The 27398-nt window shown below is 40.6% G+C and overlaps 1 protein-coding gene across 35 annotated transcripts in view; it reads right to left on the reverse strand.

The window, feature by feature from the left end:
* The window catches only part of DTNA (dystrobrevin alpha), a 355193-nt gene that overhangs the window by 182100 nt on the left and 145695 nt on the right, over positions 1–27398 (reverse strand). For 34 of the 35 annotated variants that reach the window (XR_005791653.1, XM_040479109.1, XM_040479098.1 and 31 more), the window contains exon 2: positions 5698–5828. The gene's annotated coding sequence lies outside the window, so the exon portion shown is untranslated. Of the gene's footprint in view, positions 1–5697; positions 5829–15353; positions 15359–27398 lie in introns of those variants that run through there. The other variant, XM_040479087.1, reaches the window with a different exon arrangement.

Consider the following 27398-nt stretch of genomic DNA (forward strand, 5'->3'; position numbering starts at 1 on the left):
GTGATTTTTAGAAAAATTCAGAACACGTTTATGTACCCTCTTAAGAAGTGCTAAGCATGTCATTATGTCTACAGAATGATTAACTTTGTATCCAAAACAAATTTTTTATAATTAATTACAAATATTCATTTCATAAATATTTTTAAAGAGAAAAAAGAGAGACAGAAATCCTTGCCTTAAAAAGCCCCTAGCACTGGTGGTGATTCTATATAATGCATAACCCTAAAATTCTATCAGTCGACAGCATTAGACATCATCTCCAAGCTTACGCTCACATCAATACATGAGGTTTTTGCACAGTCTCAGAACCACAAGGTGCTGTATCTTTGAAACTCTTGTTGAACAGAAATATTGCTAATTTTGGCATCAACCTAAACATAAACTTATTTGCCAATGAGAAAAAGATCTGGAGACTTAAAAATAGCTTATTCCTCAGGAAGTACTTTAAATGGAAAATTCTAGCATTATCTTATATACATATTCTTATAGGATTAAATTGCAAAGCTTTTTTAGTGAGGTAGTGTGCTCCAGTGGAAAGATACGGCTTAACATTCTCATTCTGCCACTTTGCAGAAATGTGACATCGGCAAGTTACCTACACTCTTGGAACCCTACTATTCTTATCTGAATAAGAAGGGAAACAATAGCTAATTTGAGAGGATAATATGAAGTTAGGTAAGATAATGTTCATGGAGTCTCTGGGTTGGTGCTTGGCACACCTCTGTAAGGTCCCCTTTCCCCTAAGGGAGCTCACCCTTTGCTTGTAATGCTGGATGAAGTGTTACGATCTTTACCACACTGGAAGCACCGAAGCATATCTCAAAATAACAACCCTCCAGACTTCATTCAAAACCAGAAATGAAACTACTGTGAGCTTGGTACGGGCAAATCAAAGATAAAGAAAAAACTTGGCATTTGTCCCTGAAGAAAATTTTGGAGGGAAAACAGACAGGTAACGTGAGAAATGACAAGAGGCTGTGAGTGACTGAATGAGATCGCTGTTCTCTCTACCGTCTACAATTGGAGCTGATCTCCTGTACCGTCTACAAATGGCTCAAAGGGCTACGTGAATTCTGAGAAGGACTGACGATGATCTGTTGACCCAGGAGGAGGTCATCAATGACTTAACTGAAATGGTAACAGCAACAGCTGTGATGTGTCTCCAAAGATGACTGGTGTGTTGCAAGTCACTGGAGAGTGCATGTGTGCATGTGGGTGAGGGGGATTTGGAGAGGAGTGTGGGTGACGGGAGAGTCCAGGCAGAAAAACCAGCATGAGAAAAAGTAAAGGCTCAGAGAGCATGACTTAGAGAGGGCAGATCACGTGATTCCTATGCTGGCAAAGACCAACCGATGAGGGACAACAGTAGGCCTTGAGACTCAAGAGGTCTGCTTGCTAAGGAATACACGAAATATTACTATATTTATTATATATTATATTTATGTTATAAATATTATAACTTGCTAAGGAATATACGAAATAGATTTTGTTGATGGTGCCCCCAGCACCAGCTGTGATACTGGAGTGGCCCTAGTGTATTTAGATCATATTGGCTACTGTTTCTTGGGTTCCTACCATGTACCAGGAACTGTGCTTTGTTGTTTATGGATATTATTTTCTAGTCTTCACAACTTATACATAACTTTTGAGGTTAAGGATCCGAGGCTCAGAGAGGTCAAGGAACTTGCTGCTCAAGGTTACATGTTCTTCAATGAAGCAAATGAAATAAAAGGAGAAATAGGATTTTTAAAGTACTCATTTCAGATAAAACCTTTAAAGAATGGAAATAATGAGATTTGAATATAAATCAGGAAGTTGATTTAGACAGTCACGTTTTAAAAGAAAAGGGAGAATAGGAATGTTGAAAAGGGAGAATTTGTGTTGCAAGTGAGGCCATTCACGATTAGGGTGAGGTCTCTTAACACGGGCATGTTTTGAAATGACGTAAGGTTTTTAATAATAAAAAATGTTGCTCTGTGTTTTAAAGTTAATTGATGATTATATTACATGAGAGACAGTGAACATCATAATTAAGTACTCAGGGTCTGAAGCCAGACTGTCCATATTTGAATTTTTACCCCCCAACTTAACCACAGGCAGTTTATTTAACCTCCCTGGGCCCTAGTTTCCTTATCTTTAAATGAGGAAATATAATATTACTTATGTCATAGGATTGTTTAAGCATGAAATGAAATATACGTGTATATAGAATATTGTTTGGCATAAAGTAAGAACAAGTAAGCATTAGGTATCATCGCTTTGGGCCTTAGTCTTTCTTCACCAACCATTTATTTAGAAGTTATCTACAGTGAGCCAAGGGCTGGGCCAGCTTCCAGGAATACCAAGATGGATTACAGATGATTTCTGCCTTTAAACACATTTGATTTTTTCCAATATCCTACTTTGTGGCTCAGCAGAAATACTACTGACTACATCTTGTTTAAAGCACTTTCCTGAACCATTTGGGCAGCAGTAATTTAAAATCTCCATTGACAATGTTGCTCATTAGTGTAAGGACTCACACCTCCACTCCTCCTACCCTTCCTCCAACATGAGGAGGGGTTCAGCCTGAGCTATCTTTTATGACATGTGTCCCTTGACCCACCAGGCAACATTATGAAGTTAGTGAGTTTATTTCAATAGGTCCCCTCCTACTTATGTGAACCAAACCTCCAGAAGCTGAGTTTCTGCATCACTCCCTCAGGAGTCTCTGGCTTGCTAACTCATTAGACTTTTGTGTGATGTAGTATGCATTATTAATGGATGCATTTCTTTCCCTGAGAGTTTTTTTTTTTTTAAATATGGCTTTATAAAGCCTCATTTCCATAAGCTGGAGAGAAATGTTAATGATTAGAACTTTCAGTGCTGCACTAAACTAAGGAAGGTTTGTTTTGAGAACATCAGTTATTCACTGCTTCAACCACACCACAAAGCTATTCACCCCTGTGTCTCTCAATTTTAGGTTATCAAGGGATCCAAGTCATTCTTCTTGTAATGGCATTTTCACATTGTCTGAAAGGATCCTCAATTAGGCATTGCAGGTTTACCATTAACATTGTTTGAATAGATGAAAATTGTTGGTAGGAGGAACACCATGTCCTTTTGAATGTACCCACAAAACATTAAAATGGACAGATTAACAGTCATGATAACCTCGGAGAAAAGACTGAAAAGGAAAATGCCTCCATAAATAAGTGAGAAGGAAATGAAAAAGGCAAGGTACTTGCATTTAAAATAACCAAGTGAAGTGATTTTGTGAAAAGCTACTGTAATATCAAGGAAGCCCTTTAGAGTAGGATGGTTGAGACAGTGGTAAATTGTTTGCCTGCCAAAAAAAAAAAAAAAAGACACAATGTGGCATCTGATCACTTAGCATTCCAATATAGCCAGTATTTAATACAGGAGATGTGAAATGATCAGATCATAGGGCATCTTTAAGTAGCAAACTATCATTACTGAAAGAGAAAGGTCACATCCATAATCAAACAGATTAAGTCTAGACTTAAATGTGAACGCAGGAATGGGACCATTCCTGCAGGCCCTAAGGAGCAGTTCTCATCTGTAGAGAACTCTGTGCAATGTGAGTATTTAAAAAGTAACAATCATATTTGGTGCATACCTGAGAATTTAAAAATCTTCCCATTAATTTGATATGTAAAATAAGAATATGACAATGATTTCCTCAGTAGCAGCGAATTAACACTACAACGTTGTACAGCTTAGAACATGGCTTCAATAAATTAAGTTAAATTTTTTTCAGTGTAGAAAAACCACCCAACTTTACATTTAACTTAAAATGCATTTCCTAAGAATCATTTTCCTTGGGAGAAGCAAGGAATCCCTGTTCTCTGTTTTTCCAATAATTTTGGGAGACATTAATGAAGGATTTGTTGGTCAATTTCAATCTAACCAGAAATGAGAAAACACTCTAAATATTTTAAAAAGGGGGCGCCTGGGTGGCTCAGTCGGTTAAACATCTGACTTCGGCTCAGGTCACGATCTCGCGGTCCGTGAGTTCGAGCCCCGCGTCGGGCTCTGGACTGATGGCTCAGAGCCTGAAGCCTGCTTCCGATTCTGTGTCTCCCTCTCTCTCTGCCCCTCCCCCGTTCATGCTCTGTCTCTCTCTGTCTCAAAAATAAATAAAATGTTAAAAAAAAATTAAAAATAAATAAAAATAAATAAATATTTTAAAAAGATGGAATTTAACCTAGAGAAATGGTTACCTGGATGATGGAAGAACTGAGAGCTAGACAGGGGATAGTGAATGAACTTGGAGATCAGCAGCAAGAAGCCAAAGGCATTACCACCCAGGAGGTCTCAAGGGAGAAAGGGAAGAGGTGATATTACTGGAGCTCAGAGTTCAAGGTCACTGGGGAAGCTGGAGACAACAGGGTGAGTCTCAGGGCAGAAAATGCAGCCCATAGGGGTCAGCTGCCATGGAACCAGTAGAGTAGGAGCAGGGAAGGAATGGACTAGAAGGTAAAAACAGGCACAGACCAGCAAAACTGGAAAACAGAGTTAAGTAAAGACGTTTCTCATTTTCATTTTATCCTCCAGAATGTTACACCAGACAAGTTGATTTACTGATATTTTCAAAGGGCTCTAAGTTTAGCTCCTGGGAACCGCCTTCAACAAACATCTTGTAAATAACGAAATCACCATTTTAGTTCCACACGCAATCTCAATAAACCACATTTGCACACCCTGAAGATTGTGAGAGAATGAGCTCCTTCGCTTTGACGTTAATAAAAAGGATAAAGGAAGCAAGCATGGGTGTCTTTAGGATTAGATTTAGAAAGTGGTCATTGCTCTGTCAGTTGCATTGTTTTATTCAGAACTGTGAACAGAGGTTTATTCTGCTGTTCCGGAAATCGCCACTCTTCAAAGTAGATAATAAAACCACACTTTGAAAGCTGGACTCAGGAGGAGGTGGAAAGCCACACAATTTCCTCAATAAGACCACCTCTCAATTCCTCCATTCCTTTCCATTCTGCTGATAAACGACAATGGCATATTGCAGACTAATAGTAAAGCACTGATTTGCAAGCCTTTGTCTTTCATAGCATGGAAGGGTAGATATGAATGATGATGTAAAAAATATTTGTATCCACCCATTTTATGGCCAAGCAAAACAAAGCTTAATGTGTGTGAGCACGTGTGTGTGCTTGCTTAATCATACACAGCAGTTCAGAAACTGCACCTAACCTAAACCATGTCCTACTTTAATTTAAGCAGTATAAAATCTCCCCAGGGCAGCCTGTGAAATGTTAGCCTTGTCTCTCACACACAGACTTGTTAATGATCAAACTGTCACTACCATCATGAAATTTTCCCCCAGTTTATGCCTTTAGCACATAGTTTTGTCTTATTCTGGCTTATTACTCTGAAACTAAGTACTTTTGTATATTTAAAAAATTATGACCTTTAGAGTAGAATGGCGTATGAGGCATTTGCTTCATAGGAACCAGGAAGAATGTTAGCGCGTCTGTACCTCACACCTCACACTTCAGGTGATTTCTAACAGTAACAAAGCCACAAAAAGCACAGAAACCAAGTTTTTGACTGTGTGGCACCTCACTAACAGTACAGAACGTTGATAACGTTTAAGGCCGTTTTCTTTTCACGCAAAGGAGAGAAGCACTTTAAGGGGAAATAGTTCAATGTCCATCTTAAAGTCTTTGTTTCAGATGCACTCACCTAAAATTCAATGAAGAAACAGCATGAGCTTTCCAAAACCATCTATTTTCTCTTCTTTGAAATGGCAGTTGACTATGGCATTTAAAGACTTTCCGAGCACTTCATCCAGGGATCGGTAAATCTTCATTTATCTGCAATAAGAAAACATGCTTTTGTTTAGCTAGGTAACTTACACTTGCATGTTTCCTACAAACAAGAAGGCAGAATGGGCAGGTCTACAACATACGGTATTTTTCAAATCCCCTCATACACTAGTAATGCTTTGTAATACTCAAACTCAGAATCTTGGTTTTCATTTACTCTAAGAAATATTTAGAAAAATGGACGCTGGTGCCAGAAGACACTTTACAGATGAGGAGGGTGAGGCCCAGGAGGGTGAAGCGACCGTCCAAGATTAAGAAGCTGGTTAGTAACAGAGAGTGGCTTTGAACCTTGCGCTCCTGACATACTTCTCTGTTGTTAGTTGATTAAAAACCCAGAAATGCGAAAACATGGAATCTTCTGTGTTTTCCAAGTAGGTAATTTTCTGGAATATTGTGTCACCATAATTTCTACCAAAGCCAAGGAAATTAGAGCTGAGGTCAGAGTCCTCAGATGAGCATTTCCTCGAGTGGTTTAAGCCTGAGCAATCACAAGTAGAATGTCTACAAGAGAAGACTACCGCAAGGGCAACCTGACGTTATTTAATGATCCGTATGATTTATTAGGTTATGTAGTGATAACATAAATAACAAACAGTTCATAAAATTGCCTGTTAATATTTCTTCACGAAGCTGAATGATTTTCTAGTCTTGTGCCTTCTGGGAAAACTCACAGAAAAGAACTGAAAAGAGAGAGGTTCTAGATGGCACTTCCCAGAAGATTCCCCGGTGGTGACTCAGGCACTCTCTCACCATCTGCCATCAGCTAGTCTCTCTCACCAATCTTTCTTCTTCCCTTTCTCCATCTCCTTACCAACCTACAGGCTGGATGTTACCACCCCAGGTGCTGGACAGCTTGAAGCGGCAGGAAGCTGAAGCTCAGGAAAGCCCGTGTTAAGATGAAGGAAAGCAGTGGGGAGGGTGGAGATGGTAGAAAATAAAGGGGAGAAGGCGTCTGATGACAGTGGGGTAGAAAAGGAAGGGACAGGAGCCTACCTTCGCACCCCAGATGGGAGAAAGAAAGGTACCCTCTGTCTCCAGTGCCACACTTACACTTTCCCTCCCAAGTAACTTCTTCAAACCCAGTTATCAAAAAGGATTACAGTAATTATTTTAGCTCTCATGGTTTCTAGGATGCTATGATTCTAGGCTCCTAGAGAAAATTCTATACAATAACTCCCCCTTGCTGTAATCTAAGTTTTCAGATATATTCATTATTGCATGAGATTTATTTCACAGGAGATAAAGACATGTTCACTATCCAATTAACCCTTGTTCTGTGTCATATTAGACCCCAGTCATCTTTCCCTATACTTGGATTCTTGGTACATACTTGGCATTCTTTGAATTAAATGTATTATTACAACAGTAGTGCTTTCAAACATTTTTGTTTGTTTGTTTTCTTAAAGTACATGCTACTTTTTTTTTTTAATTGGGGTTTCTGGTGAATTAGACCAATGCATCTGGGAATAAGTTACATATTACAAATGTCCTCTCAACCTCATGAATGCAGCTCTCCAAGCACCAGGATCAGGAAATAAATGGAAACCTTGCACAATCTTAAACACTTTTTTGTAAGACTATACAATGTGTGTGTATATATATGTATTACATATATGTGTATAATAAAGTTTATACACTTAGATGAACTTACATCTAGCTATATCTGGCAATACAGAGTCACTCAAGAAATCCCTTGGTATTGTATTGGCCTGCGGACTTCTTGGGATCATGCTGCTGGTTTTTGCACCGCCACCTGGCAATCTGGGGAAAAGATGTTTTGCATTTTTGGTTTTTGTCCACGTCTCTGGATTATTCCAGACTGCAAGAGACTAGGAGGGAGACGAGACTATGCTCAGAGGGAGATGCCGTGTTAAAGTACCCTGCAGGGCAGCTCAGGTTGCACACCTTCATTGAGATCTATGACTCCAATAAAAGTTGCAACTTGAATGATACCTTGATTGGAAGCTGGCATTTGTGTTTGCTCTTCCTCCTCCGCTAGAAATGGCCCTGTTTCAGCTTATATGTCTCACCCGGGCAGTGATCAAAAGCAGACGTCGAGTCTGGAGGCAGCCCTCTCCTTACCCCCCTTGGCTTCTATCCCCCCCGCGACTACTTCAGAGTACACAGAGCTGAGTATCTATAATTCTTTCTACTCTGAGCCTGAGGGTGGCAGTCTCCCAAAGTGCCACTGAATTAAAGGCATCCATCCTTCTCTCTCCTCTTGCTGCGGCCCCCTGGTCACTTGCAAAGCAAAAGTCTCATGTGAACACTGGGTGGGAATAAAAACCAGTACCTTTCTCTCTTCAAATTCTTCCTTCAATTCTATGTCAGCTACCAAATTCTAGTTTCAGTAACTTGTGGCTAGAAATTAACATTTAGTGCCCGGAAATAAAATAAAATACCGTCTCCACCTTCTAGCTCCCCGAAAAGCCTTCAGTCACCGCCTGGATTGAAGGTAGAAGTCGATATCTTGCCACAAGAGAAAGGAGTATTTTGTCAAATTGGGATGCCTTATTTTAGACATATAGGTTGGGTGGGAGTGCCAGGAAGCAGATTTTTGATTAATAAAATAAACCCCTCAACTCAGAGCACATAAAAATAGAATGGGCCATCTGAAAAAAGTAACTTTCAAACTAACGGTATCAACTTAAGTCTTGATAATCACTTAACGACGGTGGGATTTGGTAAAGCACACGCATTTATCACACAAGAATGGTGTAACTGGTCAGTGCCAACAGAGATTATGTGGGAGCCGGATGAATATTAGACCGGAGTGGAGTTAATCACATTTTTTATTCCTATTTATGCCTTTACTGATCTTCCCACCCAAACAGCACCCCTTCCTCCTTCTCTACTGCTTACTCTGATACATTCTCCTGCGTAGCACTTGTACTGTTATGTATTCATTGTTTGTCACTTCACATTAGAATATAAGCTCCCCAAGGGCAGGAGTTTTGTTCACTGCTCCCTCTCTGATGCTTCGAACACGGCCTGTCCCATAGTAGGCCAGCAGCACTATTTACTGCATGAATAATGTACATAAATGGAGACTTCTCTTTTCTTATCAACATTTGATCCAATTTCCTCTTTCTTACCCCTATCCGTCGGCACCATTCTGAAAATGATTCAGTTGGATGCATTAAAGGCTTTTATTCACACTGAAAAGACAAAGAATCCAAGCGGGCATTTTATCTTTCATTGCTGTGTAGGGAAAAGCTCGCCTGCATGTTAAATGAAGGATTTGGAGATGGTGGCCTCCAGCAGTTATTCTGTAGCCTTTTCTTCTTCTTCAGTTATGCTCGGGAGACTACAGTGCCATGAGTCTAGTTGACTGGATTTCAGAGGTATGGACCCCACAGTCAGATCACTGTAGTCACAGGGGGCAGGTTCTGTGTTCTGAGCAGCAGCTACAGACGAAGACCATAGACTTACAAATGGCGCTCCAGAGAAATGTGCACATGGAGAGCCACACTGCATTCAGAAACATAAGAAACCTGGTCTTTTCTGTGTTTGACATTGTCTGTTAAAGGATATTGGCTAAGAATGATTAAAGTCACTTGCGAAACATCAACTACTTGCCCAAATAATTTCTCAACAACTGAAATAGGTCCTGTTGTTTTTATGAGGGACTCTGTTGTCATAGTCACAAACGGCCTGCTAGGGTCTCATGCCAGGGCTGAGGCGGAGCTCAGGGTTCTGGCTACCCCTCTTCTGCAAACACAGCATCGGCCATGTTCTCAACAACAAAGAAGCTGAAAGGGGAAGAAAAATAATCCCGAAAGGCACCTGCAGCATCTTCTAGTGTTGTAGAAAGGGGACTGAACTATGATTAGAAGTTGGGGTTTTATTTTTGTCTCTATACTAACTAGTTGGGCAAGTCATTTACTGTTAACTGAGTTTCAGTTTTCTCATGGTAAACAGACAGCAATGGTCCTCAACCAGGGGTGATTTTATACCACCGCAGGGATATTTGGTAATGTCTGGAGAAAGTTTTAGTGGTGGAGGGAAGGCAGGTGCTACTGATATCTAGCAGATAGAGGCCAGGGATGCTGTTGAACATCCTATAATGTACAGGATAGTCCCCAACAAAAAATAATGATCCAGTCCAAAATGACAGTGGAGTGCCATTTAGAACCATCCAAACCGTGGTCTGGATGTCTCAAGTCCCTCAGTTCCTAACACCATTTTATGATTCTACCACTGGTCCCATCTAGACCTCTGAAGTTGCACAAGTTAATCCTAATTCCCCTTCTGAAGCTTCCTTCAACTCTGTATATGACATCGATCTCCTTCCTATACCTCCCAGCTCTATTCTTAGATGCCCTCCACCACCGGACCTTGATGTTTCCACACCAGCCTTTGAGTGCCTTCCTCATAGCACATGTGATCATGTAAAATTACCAGGGATTGCTTTTTCTCTCTGTAAGAGCATGTACAACTTGAGGGCAGAGACTGTCTTGCTTATTTCTTCATCATCTTTAGCACGTCCTCTATCCTGATGAATACTAATCCTCCTATTTGTTTGAACGCGGCACCTGGGTGGCTCAGTCAGTTAAGCATTTGACTCTTGATTTGGGCTCCGGTCATGATCTCACCATTTGTGAGATGGAGCCCTATCTTGGGCTCTGTCCCAAGAGCCTGCTTGGGACTCTCTTCCTCTCTCTCTGTCCCTCCCCCACTCATGCTGATGCACTCTCTTCCTCTCTCTCAAAAGTAAATAAACTCAAAAAAAAATGTTTGAGTAAATGACTGGTGGTGGAACAATCAGCAAACATGAAGCTCAGCATTTTCTCACTTGGTTCCTACAGGAGGTTGTGGTGTAAACTTAGTCTGATCATCTCACCAGATTATGATCTATTGGCCCAAGAATGTCAAAGTGCCTTGGAAAGCTACAGTAAAATGGATGTGGGATAGTGGTCCTTGGACTGAATTGAAAATCCCCCCAGACACAATGATATTAGGTCAGAGTCAGGGAGAAGACTGCTTGGAAAGAGACCTTTCTGGATGCCTGTTTTTTATGTTTATTGTTTTATTTTTGAGAGAGAGAGGGAGAAAGCACACATGAGCACGGGACGGCAGGGAGAGAGGGGCACAGAGGATTTGAAGCAGCTCCGTGCTGACAGCAGCAAAAGCCTGATGTGGGGCTCAGATCGTGACCCGAGCTGAAGTCAGACGTTTAACCAACTGAGCCACCCAGGCACCCCTGACTTTCTGGATGCTTTAAAGCTGGAGACATAGTCCTCAGGGACACTTTTGGGCACCCTCTCTGTTCCAAGGATTTGTTCGCATTGACAGAGAGTTTAGTTTGAGAACTAGGCAGGTCTTGGCTGTTTGTACATATTTCCTATTAAGGGCATAGACTGTTACTTCAAGCTCTTAGGATCAAGAGGCTGTAGCTGTGGGACAGTCTAACTGTTCAGCTCCAGCGTGGCCCCGTCACAGAAGGGCAAGATCACACAGCCTGGTGGACTCTTCCCACAGGGGATTCTAGGTTCCATAGGAAGCCCTACTGAGACTGGCTGCATCTGTCTCTCTGAAGTTTTTACGTCTGTCCAAATAATCAAAGCAATTAATCTAATTTCGGGGGGGGGTGTGTACCTGTCATTTCTTTCCCTCAAATTACAGCCTAATGGTGGCAGACACATGGGCTGTACGTCACGACTTAAGAAATATAGGTATGGGGGCGCCTGGGTGCCGCAGTCGGTTAAGCGTCCGACTTCAGCCAGGTCACGATCTCGCGGTCCGGGAGTTCGAGCCCCGCGTCAGGCTCAGGGCCGATGGCTCAGAGCCTGGAGCCTGTTTCCGATTCTGTGTCTCCCTCTCTCTCTGCCCCTCCCCCGTTCATGCTCTGTCTCTCTCTGTCCCAAAAATAAATAAACGTTGAAAAAAAAAATTAAAAAAAAAAAAAAAGAAATATAGGTATGTATCCAGGGAAAGTAGAGTTCCTGCCATGCTGCCCCTCTCAGTCACCTGCTTTAACACTCCCTAGAACACATAACAAGACTGCGAGAGGAGATTCCAGAAGGCGTAAGAGAACGGCACGGTATTCAGCTTCACTCCTGACATTTCACCAATAGACAAGGTTAAGAAATCATTCTTCCTCACTTAGGCTAAAGTAAGATAAAACGGAAAGAACAACAACATTTGGACAAGACGGCTCTCAGAAGGAATGGACATATGCATTCAGCAGTGAATGTAGAATGACTTTACACTGTGAAGCCAGAGGCCTGCTGACATTCAGAGCCTCTTAAATAAAAACTATGGTGACTTGCCTGTCAACATCAGTTCAGCTGGGTATTCAGTCCACTGTTTTAAAGGTGCTGAGAAGGAAGAAAGTGGTTTATAAAGAATTTCTCAGTTCTGTTTTGTGCACAGCAGCTTTTTCAGAGGAACTGCCTTTGTGTTTCTTTTTTCTGTTGTATTTTACTCTGAGGATAAGGCAGGTACTTACCCAGATGACATTTGCCTTTTATTTTTTTCTTGATTATTAAAATGTTCATTTATTTTTGAGAGAGAGAGCGAGACACAGAGCATGAGTGAGGGAGGGGCAGAGAGAGAGAGAGAGAGAGAGAGAGACAGAATCCAAAGCAGGCTCCAGGCTCTGAGCTGTCAGCACAGAGCCCGACGTGGGGCCTGAACCCATGAACCTTGAAATCATGACCTGAGCCATTGGCCGCTTAACCAACTGAGCCAGCCAGGTGCCCTGACAGTTGCATTTTAAAAAGCTGTCCCTCACCCTGTATGTTTAAGGACTTGCACTGCACCTGGCCTGTGCTGCTCAAAGAGGAGTTCAATCTCTAAGAATTCACTTGAGTGCCATAACTGTTTTCTCTTTAAAAAGAAGACATTTAAAAACAATTAGCCAAATGCTAGTATGTATGAATAAACAAGTTTAATAGAAATGAATCAAGAGATGGCTGGAAACTTACAAAGTCATTTTGATAAAGTAACTTTCTTTTTAGACAATGTGGAATATGTAATAAATTAGAAAGAAAGCTAATGTTACCCACACTACACTACCCAGAGGCAATCCCTGCAACGATTTTATAGATTTGCTTCCAATTACATATATGCATATATGTATTTGCACACACATATACAGACACAGAGTTTTTAATGAAATTAATGGATTATAAACTGTATATGATTTTGTTTCAAGTTTTTTGTTTGTTTTATTTTTTGTATCCTATCATTAGTGATCCAAACATATTCAGCATAAATACTTCTCCCTTTTTGGCTATGAGATTATTTTATCAAACTTACTAGTGAAAGGATATGACATATATGACGATAATGGGCCATCTGTACTCACTAAATGATTCTTTAGTTTCTTCCAGTACTCTAATACACTCACATTCTGCTACATTTCAGGTAAGGCAGAACTTACAAGTTCTTATAAGTTCTACATCATTAGTAGAACTTATTTTGTTATGGAAATCTCTATTGCACAAAAGCCATGCATCCCAAAATATCAGATAAAGAGGAGTCATATTCCCAGAATTCACATTTGAAAAGAGCGATTATCTCATACTGTATCTTTTTAAAAAATAAAATGGCAGGGGCACTAGGGTGGCTCAGTTGGTTGAGCGTCTGACTTCGGCTCAGGTCATGATCTCACTGCTTGTAAGTTCGAGCCCTGCATCAGGCTCTGTGCTCACAGCTCAGAGCCTGGAGCCTGCTTCGGATTCTGTGTCTCTCCATCTCTCGGCCCCTCCCCCGCTCACGCTCTGTGTCTCTCTGTCTCTCAATAATAAATCAACATTAAAAAATTTAAAAAATAATAAAATTGCAAACTAAGGAGTGTCTCATGTGCTTACAAAAACAATCACTAAACTTCAACACCTCAGGTTTTCTTAGATAAAAATCTCCTTTCACGAATAAAGTAGAACAACATGCAAGTAAAACAGTATAGTCAACGAGCCCTCCATAGTGAAGACCTCATTAAAACTTTAAATTCTCCATGTTGAAATTAATCCCAAGTAGGGCATAAAGATGAACATACTTTTGCTGCCCAGGAAAAAATTATTTACCCAAGATCAGTCTGTTGTCTCTTGTGTCACAGTATACCTGCCAGTTTGGTCAAAAAGAGAATTAAATTGAACTTGGAAGGTTAAATCAAAATGTGCCAAAGTTTCATTCAATTAATTTTTTTTTTCAACGTTTTTTTTATTTTATTTTTGGGACAGAGAGAGACAGAGCATGAATGGGCAAGGGGCAGAGAGAGAGGGAGACACAGAATCGGAAACAGGCTCCAGGCTCTGAGCCATCAGCCCAGAGCCCGACGCGGGGCTCGAACTCACGGACCGCGAGATCGTGACCTGGCTGAAGTCGGACGCTTAACCGACTGCGCCACCGAGGCGCCCCACATTCAATTAATTTTTAAGAAGACGAACTTTTAATTAGCCACATGCAGGTATATCATAGATTCTACTGAAATCTCCCTGGGAATACGTGACCATCGGTATCTTGCTCATATTTTGTGTTCTTTCATTTGCTAAAGTGCTGCACAGTTCTAAGAGATTAATGATACGAAGTGTTTGACGTGAAATGTGTTCGTTTGATTTGACCGTGATGTAAAGATCAAGACAAATAAAAAAGAAGAAAGGAAGGAAGGAGTCCAGGAAGGAGGGAAAGAAGTAGGCCATGAAAGTGGATATAGGGGGAAAAAACCAAATTAAAAAAAGATTTCCTAGGACCTTAAACCAGTTACATTAGTGACATTAAAAAAGGACATGGGTGAATAGAGGAGTATGTGAGTCATATGGACGGGTCTTTTCTTAGACAAAGAAATACTTTTTCTGGAAATCATAAGGAGAAAGAAGGACCTAATTCTGGGAATGGATGTTCAGGGTTTGCCCTTCAGTGCTGTATTTCTACCTTGATTGATGGCTTTGAATGTGCCAAATGTCTTAGTAGCCACCTGAGGGCTACTGAGAACCTCACTGGCCATTCACATCTGACTTAGAAGGGATAAGTATCTTTTATGAAAATGAAGATAAGAGGCACAGCATTTAATTTGGTATCAGTAAGGTGCCATGACACTTGGAAGTTAAAAAGAGAGATAACTATATGCTACATAATAGGTTCTCAGACTTTTTGTTCTGAAAACCCCAAAGAGCTTTTGTTTATGTGTTATATCTATCAATATTTACCTATTAGAAATTGGCTTAGAAATTTTAGAAATATTTATAAACTTATTTGTACGACAATGATAAACCCATTAGATCTAACATAAATAATATCTATTGTTAATAAAATAGCAATATTTTTCCAAAACCAAAAATACAGTGAGAAGTATGGCGTGGTTTTCACATGTTTGGAAATCTCTTTAATATTTGGCTTAATAGAAAGAAGATCACTGGATTTTCATATCTGCTTCTGCATTTAACCTATCGCAATATGTTGTTTCAGCTGAAGAATATGAAGAAATTCCAAACTTACAAAAGTCTGCAGTTTTTTACAATAATTTCTTTAATGTTTATTCATTTTTGAGAGAGAGAGAGAGAGAGAGACAGAGCACACGTGGTGGAGGGACAGAGAGAGAGGGAGACCCAGAATCCTAGGCAGGCTCCAGGCTCTGAGCTGTCAGCACAGAGCCTGACACAGGGCTTGAACTCATGAGCCATGAGATCATAACCTGAGCCAAAGTCACATGCTTAACTGACTGAGCCACCCAGGCGCCCCTAAAGGTGTGCAGTTTGAAAAGGTAGTATTTGATAGTCTTTTAGATGACTGGATAGTTTTCTTCAAAAGACACGGAAACTCAACAAGCAATTGCTTCTTAAAGGTGAGTTGCAGTGTGGAAACTGAGCCATATCGATGAACTTTGCATAGTCCGTTACACTAAAATTCATTATCGGTCTCGTATTTTGTATGGAGTTTTTTACTCTTGTATGATTTTATAACATCGATTAGTAGGGAGGTATTGGCTCACTGAGTTATACACATCTTCCAAATGTTGATGCTTTTCAGTTTTAATGACAAAAAGTCCTATTTGTTAATACTGCCATCAAACTCATCAGGGAAGTCTTTTAGGTTTTGGGAAGCTGTCAAGCATACAGGGGCAAGTGCAAGCTTTCTAAAATTCTTTTTTTTTTTTAACATTTATTTATGTTTCAGAGACACACACATGCGCGCGCGCGCGCGCGCGCGCGCGCCCACACCCACACACACACACACACACACACACACACAGAGTTTGAGTGGGGGAGGGGCAGAGATAGAGAGAGAGAGGGAGACACAGAGTCCAAAGCAGGCTCCAGGCTCTGAGCTGTCTGTCAGCACAGAGCGCGACGCGGGGCTCGAACGCATGGACCGTGAGATCACGACCTCAGCTGAAGTTGGACGCTTAACCGACTGAGACACCCAGGCACCCCTCCCAAAATTCTAAGTTTTACTTTAAAGCTTGAATTTTATCATTATCAGAAAATACTCTTAGTTTTCTCTGAAGTGACGGGCTCACTTCATTCATTTTCAAGGAAATCTGTGCCAAGTACCATGTCTGGATAACCATAGTCTGTCTGCCCGTTGTTCTTTCAAGTAAACATGTTGTTCTATAAAAGGAGCGGCTAGTTCAGTTTGCACGCCACACAATTTTACTTGGAGGCAGCCATTGTCTCTTAATATATTTCAAGAGCTTTTTATGTACACTTCCCCGTTCCTCACACAGAATATTAAAAAGAGGTGTACTTGAGTTTCAAGATTTAATTAGATTTTGTTGCTGTAGCTGATGCTTGCTTTGCTTTTTTTACTGTAAGTGCATGGCACCGAAGAATATAATTACTACCAGGACACGCTGTGGCTGCTGCCTTGATTGTAATAAGGTTACAGTAAGTTTTACCCCCCCCCCATTGCTTCCGTGTCATCAGTGCAAATGTCCACATAGTGAAAATTGCAAATAGTATATTAGAGTTACTATTAAATAGTTTGACCTCAAGGATCCCCTGAAGTGTCTTGGGGACTTCGCTCTGAGAACCATTGCCCTAAAAGAAAGGGAATATAGTAAGGAGGCTGAGCAAAGCCTCTGTGATTGGACAGACTCAATCTCTGTGATATTGGGCAAGTTATATAGCCACTCGAAGCCTCATGTGCCACGCTTATAAAACTGGAATAACAGATCTTACCTCATAGGGTTCTTTTAAAGATTAAAGGAGATCACTTAGTATAGCACCTGACACACAGCAAATGCGACAGATGTTAACTATTATTGCTAATATTTATATTACCTCTTGTGGGGTTTTTTTGATGTTTTTATTTATTTTTGAGAGAGAGAGGCCACGCGTGAGTGGGGAAGGGGCAGAGAGAGAGGGCGTCATAGAATCTGAAGCAGGCTCCAGGCTGTGAGCTCTCAGCACAGAGCCTGATGCAGGGCTTGAACTCAGGAGCCATGAGATCACGATCTGAGCTGAAGTCGGACGCTCAACCCACTGAGCCAGTCAGGCGCCCCATATTACCTCTTGGTTTGAAGATCAAGAAGCAATGAAGTGAGTAAATCCTTACATAAGCTGTACTTGTTGGAATTTGTTTATGCTACAGCAATCCAACTTTATTTCTACATTTCCTCTGTGAGTACAAACTGCAGGCAGATATGTTCTTTCCTCCCACTACGTTAAGGCAAAGATTTGCCCTTCATATGCTGATTTTACAAATCCTTGTGTAGTCAATCATGGGAGATATTTCTTGGCAGCTAGAGTTGGTGGTGACAAATGAGAGATGGTATTTTGACTGGGACCCATGATCTCCCAATCCCTTATCATGTGTGGGAAGCAGATAATACCAGTGGTTTGCACTACGATCAGAAAGCTAGGTCAAAAGGACCCCTTTTGCCAAAGACCCTATAGAACAAGCACTTGAGATATGTCTTTCCTAGAATGCTTACGCTTGCCCTAGTCTCAGTCCTCTAGATTTTACCGTTTCGTGGAGAAAACTGAATTCAAGGAAATGGATAGTAAGGAGAAAAGGGAAAAGGAGGGGATTTACTTCAACAAAGGGCAAAGGGTGTGTATGTGTGTGCGTGTGCACATGTGCACACATGTGTGCATGGATGTTGTACTCGAACAAACAGTACTTTGGCAGAGACTAAGTGCTGTAAAACTCTAAGCTCATAGGCCCATATAAGTGATATAAATGGGGAAATAGGTTCGTATAAGTCAAGGCACCCTGTGCCTGCATAGTTTACCTCTATGCATATGTTTTACTACCCCCAAAGAAATATGCTCTCTTAGGGGCGCCTGGGTGGCGCAGTCGGTTAAGCGTCCGACTTCAGCCAGGTCACGATCTCGCGGTCCGTGGGTTCGAGCCCCGCGTCAGGCTCTGGGCTGATGGCTCAGAGCCTGGAGCCTGTTTCCGATTCTGTGTCTCCCTCTCTCTCTGCCCCTCCCCCGTTCATGCTCTGTCTCTCTCTGTCCCAAAAATAAATAAACATTGAAAACAAAACAAAAAAAAAGAAATATGCTCTCTTACTTTCCTTGAAATTATAAGAGATTTTCTTGGTCTCTTTATTTTTGTCACTTTTGGTAGTGACTGGAGTAAAAAAACCCAAGCTTTTTATAATAAGAAAACAACAATGCAAGCTTATTTATACGTGGCATATGATATTTGGTTTCAGTGTTGGGAAAAATAAGAGAATGGTAGTGATGGAGTTGAAATGAAGAGTGTGTGCCCTGTTTAAGGACAGCACCTCCCTCTGGCTGTGCTACGTAGAAGCAGGGGCTCAGGACGGCCACATCTTATTTTCATGTTCAGGATGGAAATCCAGATTTTTACATGAACTCCTCAAATTTATAAACGTTGCCTCCAACTGGATAGGACACACGAAACACGTCTGCACGGTTTGCAGGTTGCCAAATTTTGGGTTTCTCCAAAGGTAATGATTGCATTTCCCTCCCATCTCAGGTGCCAATAAACTTGGCATTTGACTCACCTCCATCACCATTCACTGGGGGTTCAAGGGTGGTAATAGAGGGTAGAGAGGAGCCTCGATCTCCCCCTAGTGGTTAGAAAGTGCCAAAAACAACTAGCTGAACACATATAGTTCAGCTCCCAAGTATGCGAAACTCACTAAAATCAGCAAGGCCGACTTTGGCTATTCTGTGTGAGATGTGAATCATATGGTAATTTTAATGCTAGTGCAGATAAGGTTGTATAGACATATATAGATGACTACAGTGTGAAGGATCATCTTACCCACTAGCTAGAGCAGTATCTATTAGTCACTGGTTAATTTGATCCCAGTTTTAAGTATTTAACAGCAGCTTAGCACTTATTAATTAATGGAGAACATCTTATTATACCCCTTTGCTTAGAAGCTAAACTTGAGGAGAGCATTTTAGGCTGGGAGATGGGATCAATTTTGCAATTTTGAAAAAAATTAAGTAGAATGCTAAATAAGTCAGTAACTATTATTACAAGGCTAATAAAGATTCTTGACAAAGTTGAAAAACATATCCCATGATAGTTGTTTCATCTGGATACCCATGTTGTCTTAGAATACTGTCCCCAAGTATTATGTGCCTGCAACTCAAATGTCAACTTTCAAGGATGGATCCCTCTGAATACTCATTTCCTTGCTGTTTTGCCCTCCCTGACACACTCAGATAAGTTAATGACCTGAAATACAATTGCTTTTAGAAGCTCAATACTTTATTATACTTTTGTTTTAAAAACAGTTTTTGAATTGAGAGTATGTCAGCAAAAGCAACCAAAAGAATGTGGATGTTGTTACAAGGTCAGCTTTTCAGAAGCTGTAGGCAGGCGTTATTGGCATTCTGTCAAACAATCACCACGGGCAGCCGAGCCATTCATGGGCAATGAGTCAGCAGTGTGACAACACGAAATACGGTAACCCATTAATGTGCAAGATAATAGGTACACACGCTCCCTCAGAAAGCACCGGGGAGAGGAAATATTTTATTTTTCATACTTTTGTAGAAGAAAATTGGGAAAGGTCATTAAAACTCAGATGTTTGTGTATGTGTTCGTGTGTGTGTGTGTGTGTGTGTGTGTGTGTGTGTGTGTGTGTGTGTTAGAATCTAGACTAAAATATTTGTACGGATGGATTTCTTCTGTGAAGGAAAACATATTCAAATAGCTAAGATATCAGAAGCGAGGCATTTCAAATGGGATATTGCTGGTTAAGAGGGAGTCATGTTTTAGATCAGGGCTGTCCAGTGGAGTAGCTACTGGCCACATGTAGCTTTTTCAGTTGAAATGTGCCTAATCCAAACTGAGATATGATGTTAAATGTAAAACAGACCACGGATTTCAAATATAACCTATAAAACATGAATGAATAATCTTAGTAACAACTACTTATATTGATTACATGTCAAAATGATAATACTTTCGGTGTATTGGGTTAAGTAGAATGGATTTAAATTATTTACCTGTTTTTATTTTTTAATGTGGCGACTAGAAAATTTTAAATTATATATGTGGCTGGCATTATATTTCAATTGGCAAGTGCTTTAGAAGAAATCTGATATCATCTCCTTGCAGTATCTCTCTCTCATACACACACACACACACACACACACACACACACACACACACACGAAGGGAGAGAAAGAGGGGCCACAGTAGTGATGCATTTGAAAAACAGTCTTCATAATTGCATTTATGGTGCTGATATTGGAGATCCCAGTTCTCTATGCCAAAGAATAGGTACAAGACAGTCCATAGCACTGAAAGATGTCTCACCCTGAATTGCCAATTGGCTGCAACTTTGGGTCCAGGGGTGAAAGGGCATTTGTCATAGTTCATTTAATTCTGGCCTCCTTGCTAAGAATGAAAGGGCACAGCTGAAGATGCCGAGAATTGTCTTTCCTTTATCACTGTTTAGGGAAGAACAACATGAGCTCCGGAAAAATGAATTGGTAATGCTTCTTGAACTTTCAATCTGTTTGAGACTTGCATGCTCTCAAGAATGACTGTGATGGTCAAATTGTACTGTAACACACTGAGCTACAGCTTTTATTTAATAAGAATTTTGATAAAAGCAAAATCTAGATGTCAGTTTGGCTATTTAAGTCAATCAGTGAAAAATGGTACTTAGCTCGATTGGTCTGGACGTGTTTCTTACGTTTTGGCACTGTTCCTGGACTATCCTCCCCCCCTTATTCCAGCAGTATTGAGAGGCTCTTGGCAACATTTCTCCTGTACCTGCTGCTCTATCTTTTTTGAGCTTCAATCCTTGAATCCATTCCATCCCTGGCTTATTTCATCTTCTTCTTAGCCTCAACTCCTTAGAGGACTTTGGCGTCCTGGAGTCGAACAAACGTTGGGGTTCTAAACTTACCCATGTCTTATCCTTAAAACTCTCTTTTATCTGTTTTAACTTTAGCTATTAACTTGAATTTTTATGAACAGAGCTGGAAAACAGCTGAGCAGAGATTTCATGCACGGTGGCTGGGCCATTCTGAATGGCTGCCCGATGAATGGTGTATTCTGAACACCAAGTATTCTGTCCCCAATAATAAAACAAAATAATTAATACAACACAATAAAAAGGTGTTCCTGGCTCCTAAAATAGCTGGAAGAAAAGGTGAGGTTCCTCATATGCTTCTTCATTAGAACTATGTAGTGTCTTTACTCCTTCCTAAATAAATAAGCTGATTTTGTCCTTCCAATTCAGAAACTCGGGTCTCGGGGCGGACTTCTATTGGAGAGTGGCTCATCATGCTCCCCTAAAATCTCTTTCTAGAATTCTTCCATTTCTAAATGGATATATGTGAAATGGAGTATATTCATTTAAAGTTATGGACTATTTTAAAGAAAAATGAAAGGTTTGTATTTTAATCGTTTTTCATATATATGATTTCTCATCTAAAAAAGAATGAGTGTTGCATTGAGTGTCACAACATGAACATTTCCATAAGGGATGAAAACTAGATAAACACTTTTATACTCTTTAAGGTAACTGGTTTTTAAAAAATCTTTTCAGTTTAGACAATGACAGGAATTTGATTGATACCACATTTTCTTTTTTTCTTTTTAAGTTTTTATTTATTGTGTGAAAAAGAGCATGAGTGGGGAAGGAGCAGAGAGAGAGGGAGAGAGAGAATCCCAAGCAGGTTTCACGTTGTCAGCACGGAGCTCATCTTGGGCTTGAATTCACGGACCCTGCGATCATGACCCGAGCCAAAACCAAGAGTTGGGCACTTAACCAACTGAGGCACCCAGGCGCCCCATCACATTTTACTTCTTGACAAGTTTGTTTTTTTTAATCTATATTCGTGACAAGCATTTCTGAGCAATGAAAAAGTGCCTCTATTTGGGGAGTACACAAAAGCAAGAAAAGTTTAGGTACACTAGGACAGGCTTATCGCATTTGCAGAACAGCTCTCTTATATTGTCTCATTCCAACGGTTGGGACTAAAAAGATGTTGAGTAAAAATTTGCAAATATGAAAGATTATATAAACTAGACTGACTTAATGCCACTAAAGTTTTAGATGACTGTATTACAGTAATTGAACAAAACATTTCAACATCTAAAAGTCAATTTTTCTCTTCTCTTTACTTTAGATTTTATTACTAAAAAGTATAGAAATAAGAAATCCTATAAATTCTAAGATTTTATGATTGTTAATGAAACTCCTTCAGAGAAGCCAAACAAAGAAAAACCACACACACCACCGAAGGCCCTGACATCTGTAAAACGTGATTTGGAGAACTTGACAGGTTTGGGACACTTGGACATGAGAGAAAAAAGCACCTTGAGATTGCTCGCTGACCTGGAAGTTTAGGAAGAAAGGGCTTAGTGGCGACTGGAGGCTCATCTCAAGTCCTTCTAGCACCCCATCCCATTAACCAAAGAAGTAAAAGGGTACAATTCTCAGACGTTTAAAGTAAGAGCCCCCAAACATGATTTCTAGCAGGACAATGTGCAGAAGATAAAATCCAAACCATACGATCTTCATTGGCTTACCTAAGATAAAGTGCATTAATGCACGGCTTACTTCACCTTTTCTAGGATTGACAGTCTGTGCTTACTGCTGGTGTTTTGCAACATTAAATTCTGACAAAATCATGGCTGGGATATGTTTAAATAAAGAAATAAGAAGAACTTATAACTAAAACTTCATAAAAAGAACTTATAAATTGTTAAAGTTCAGTAATGAGATAAGCTGTCCTCTAGTGGGATTTCCCAAACCACAGAATTACTGCCGAGAACATAAATCCATTCCTAAAACTCGATTCTTTTCATCAACAGTAAGAGAAATAGTTGACAGTTAAATATTACTCTGCATGTGTGTATTAATACACAGGTATGTGTGTATGTGCATATATGTGTAACACTGCTCTCATTTGCTCATTTAAAGGTAGCATGCGAAAGCTGATAGGTTTGAGAATGAGTTAAAATGATGATTCAATTTCTGTGTATGTATGAATATTGGCTTTTTTTCTCAAATAGTCTGCCTACTCTATGGCAAGACTGTAAGACTCCTGGAAAGACCAGCCCATTCACACTTCAACAAAATGAGTTTTATTGTACTCAAATGCATCAAGTTCTTTGATTAGGAAAATACTCAGGCAATCTGACTTCCAGAAAACTTTATCTATTATTATTTTTTAATAGTAAACCTAAGTACCTATAGAAAAGAGAACATAATTTAACCTGAGTAGCTAACATTTCTGTGATAAAAAATGGAAACACATAAGGAAATTGACAGCTGAATGGGCCAAGTGTGCAACAGTCTGCTAATATATCTAAGAGCTCTTCCTTCTCATTTGATAATAGTTAATAAAGATGAACATAATACTCAAAACCACTTGTCTGCATAGCTATGGCTTTAACTGCATTTGCCTTTACTAAAGTCAAGCAAGCACGATTCTGAGTATCTTCAGGCAGGGGAATGGTGGTGTGGGGGAGGGGAGAGGAGGTGCTGGTGGGTGGGAATGATCTGTATTATGATAGGGTGATGGTCATCTTCCCCTTACTCCAAAGTACCACCAATTGTGTAACACAGAAGGAGGCAATGATTTCCGATAACTGACCCAGAAAAGACTGTGTGTGGGTGTGTCCAAGGTGGCAAGGCCACTTTTAAGCCCATGCTTTTATTTGCCTGCCTACTGAGATTGGGGTTTTCTCTTCTGCCTGGCTGAATAATAGAGTATCTTATGCTGTCAGTAGGCTACAGGGTTCTGAAGAAAAAAGTACATATAGATTAGCAAAAGAATTTCTCAACATTGTTATTGCTGTGTATTTTTTCTTCTTTTGAAGTTTTACAGTTAACTTTGAAAATACATACATGGTAGAAAATTATCCTATGTGGAAAGGTAAGCTCGAAAATCTGAATTTTGGGTTCAGACTGTGAAGTTTGTTTTCAGAACGTGTCCAGGAAATTAACTTCCACAACTCAGCTTTGTTCTAGCCGATAGTGAAGTTAATGTGTGTGCTCTGAATCTATAATAGCAAGAGCCAGAAAGAAGTACAGCTTAGTGACCAAGAGCAGAGAATTACAGCTATGACTTATTTTTCTCTACAGGTATCTCCTCATCTTGATTGTAAGGAAAACAATAGTGCTGCCCTAGAGTAATCTGGAAGATCGACTTCAATAATGTATTGTATGTACCCGGCACATAGCTCTCACTCAATGACTAGTAACTGCTCTAGGATTATTATAAACAGGATAAGGAAAGAGAAGTAACTAAATAGAAGCTGGGCATGGGACATTTCCAAAGTGTCATTTCATTTCATTAAAAAAAATTTTTTTAATGTTTATTTATTTTTTGAGAGAGAGAGATAGAGCATGAGCAGGGGAGGAGGGGAGAGAGAGGGAGGCAGAGAATCCGAAGCAGCCTCCAGGCTCCGTCCGAGCTGTCAGCACAGAGTCAGATGCAGGGGGCTTTCTCCCAAACCCAGGAGATCATGACCTGAGCCGAAATCAGACACTTAACCAACTGAGCCACCCAGGCGCCCCTCCAGAGTGTCATTTCTTAAGTGAAAATCTCCTCCCTGTCAATCAGCAGCAGCTCTATTATATCAGCTATTTAAGAGTACCACCAATCCAGCTGAAAGATTGTTGTCCGATCATAGAAAAGAAAATTGAGTACGGTGACCAGGTTAAAGACTGAGTCTCCACAAGCCTATAACTAAATCCAGTTCCTTGGTAAGGCTCCACCCTACCCAAAACTTCCCCTGGGAAGGATACTCTGAATGTTAGCTATAGGAGGTTATCTGAAATGGCCTTCTGAGAGCCCACAAGGAAAGTCCTCAAAACGTTTCATGCAATTTCAAATAAAGCTCAAATGGGTGGGGGCAAGCAGGCTGAAGTGGGCAATATATCTGAAGACATGTACTGTGGGTCTCCCATACAAAACTGTCTGCTATCTCAGCAAAATTTTGTCGTTGGTATTTAAAAATTCCCTAGGGTTGGGGCGCCTGGGTGGCTCAGCTGATTAAGCAACTGACTTTTGATTTTGGCTCAGGTCATGATCTCACGGTTCGTGGGAGGGAGCCCCGTGTTAGGCTCTCAGCTGACAGCGCTGAGCCTGCTTGGGATTCTCTCTCTCTCCCTCTCCCCCACCCCTCTCTGTGTCTCTGAAAATAAATAAATAAACATTAAAAAAATAAAAATTCCCTAGGGCTAAGTGGTTTTTCCTTGTCCTTTTACTCAAATAGACCACTAACACAGGGGAGAGAATTAAGCCTCAACTATAGTATTCACTGTGGAGACAATCAGGATTCAACTTTAGCAGCCACTGTGAATCACAGAACCTGCTAGAAGTACCACTGGTGTGCCTACGAAATACAGAAGTAACCATGAAAAATGCTAGCTGTAAATTCATGTAGAGAGCTGTAAAATGAAAAGCTAAAGGTGAGGCAGAATTTTATTTTTAGCAACCCACAGGTAGAAGTCTACTCATTTTTCTTCATTTCTGATTTACCATGATAGTAAGAATATACAAAAAGCAGGAGTAAATGCATAGTACAGAGCTAAAGGTAGAGGTGGTGATACAGTTTCAAGTACTTTAGGTGTGTAATCCTTCATAACATGTTATTCCCTCATGGGGTTTTTATGTAAATCTTGGGATCTTGTAATAAGCTGTGATTTTTTTTTTTTTTTGAGAAATTGAACTGGATTCGGGTTTAATCACTTTGAAACAAATAATTTAGTTGCTGTGCTTGGCAACGTGGGTCATTGCCGCTCCTGGACTCAGGCAATGGTACATTGGACCTGGACTCTGTCCCCGACAACACAGAGATCTTGTAGAGGTTTCAGACTCATGACGGAATTAGCTGGAACGCAGTATCCAAAGTGGCAAGAGCCAGACGAGAGATTTATTTAGAATATTAGGATTTTAAAGGATGAAGAAAAATGGAAGAGATTATTCCAATTGGAGCACCTGGGGGCCTTCACAGAAGAAATGTCATTTAAAAGTAGCACAGCTCCCTCTACATGTTGGTGCTTAAAAAATATTTTATAGCCTGAGTGAGTGAAAGGTATTGGAGGGATGAAGGCTCATAATGCCTGGCACACGCCCGTTACTCAAGACATGCTTCCTCGATTGAACTACAGACTTTGAGGAAGGGCATTCCAGGTGAGGAAATACGCAAACTCATGTGGGGTCATAATGGGAAGGGGGCTTGAAAAGGTGGAGGGATTAAGCAGCCTGGATTGTATCAGGTGGATGAAGAGGACTGACCGACCGCTCATTTTGCAGCCACTGCAGGATACAGTCCATATTCCTTGACATAAATCCCAAGGCTTTCTGAGGTCTGGCGCCTGCCCACATCTCCAGCCTTCTCTTTCTGTTATTCCCCTCTCCATTCGTGCTGGATTTCTTCCCGTTCCTCAATACACAGCATTTTCTCTCACCTTCAAGCATCACACACACTAGTCCTCTGGCAATCACTCCATGTTTGTCCTTCTTTTTCCCCATCTGTCTGGCTGACTCCTACTTACCTCCAGGTGTCAGCTTTAACATCACTTCTTCCAGGAAGCCTACCAGCCCCCTGTACTGGTTAGCTCCCCCTTCTATGCTCTCCCACTGATCCTATACTTCTCACTGCACCTTACTGTAATTCCCTGTGATTCCCTGTAATCACTAGTTTCCCTGTTTGTGGTAGGCTCTCTGAATGCAGAGACCTTGTCTTTTTGGTGGCTACATCCCTAATACCTAGTATCAATTCCTAGAATACTTAGTCAATGTGTTTGTTGACTGAGTGACTCAGACAAGACCGGAGATGGTGTTAGGAATGTTGATCATACCCTCTATTAGTAAATAAGGATGTAAAAAATCAAAATGGCGGGCGCCTGAGTGGATCAGTCGGTTAAGTGTATGGCTCTTGACTTCAGCACAGGTCACGATCTCACGTTTGTGAGTAGGAGCCCTGCATCGGGCTCTGTGCAGACTGTGTGGATCCTGCTCGAGATTCTCTCTTTCTCCTACTCTTCTTTTCCCCTCTTCAGCTTGTGCTCTCTTTCTCTCTCAAAATAAATAAATAAACTTAAAAAAAAATCAAAGTGGTTGGTAATGGTGTGTGGTCATTAAAATGTTATAAAGATCAAGTAACAACGATTGTTAACATTTATTGAGCGCCTACCATGCCAAG

Source organism: Herpailurus yagouaroundi, unplaced genomic scaffold (genome assembly GCF_014898765.1).
Source record: "Herpailurus yagouaroundi ecotype Mexico unplaced genomic scaffold, PumYag 142, whole genome shotgun sequence".
NCBI classification, from domain to species: Eukaryota; Metazoa; Chordata; class Mammalia; order Carnivora; family Felidae; genus Herpailurus; species Herpailurus yagouaroundi.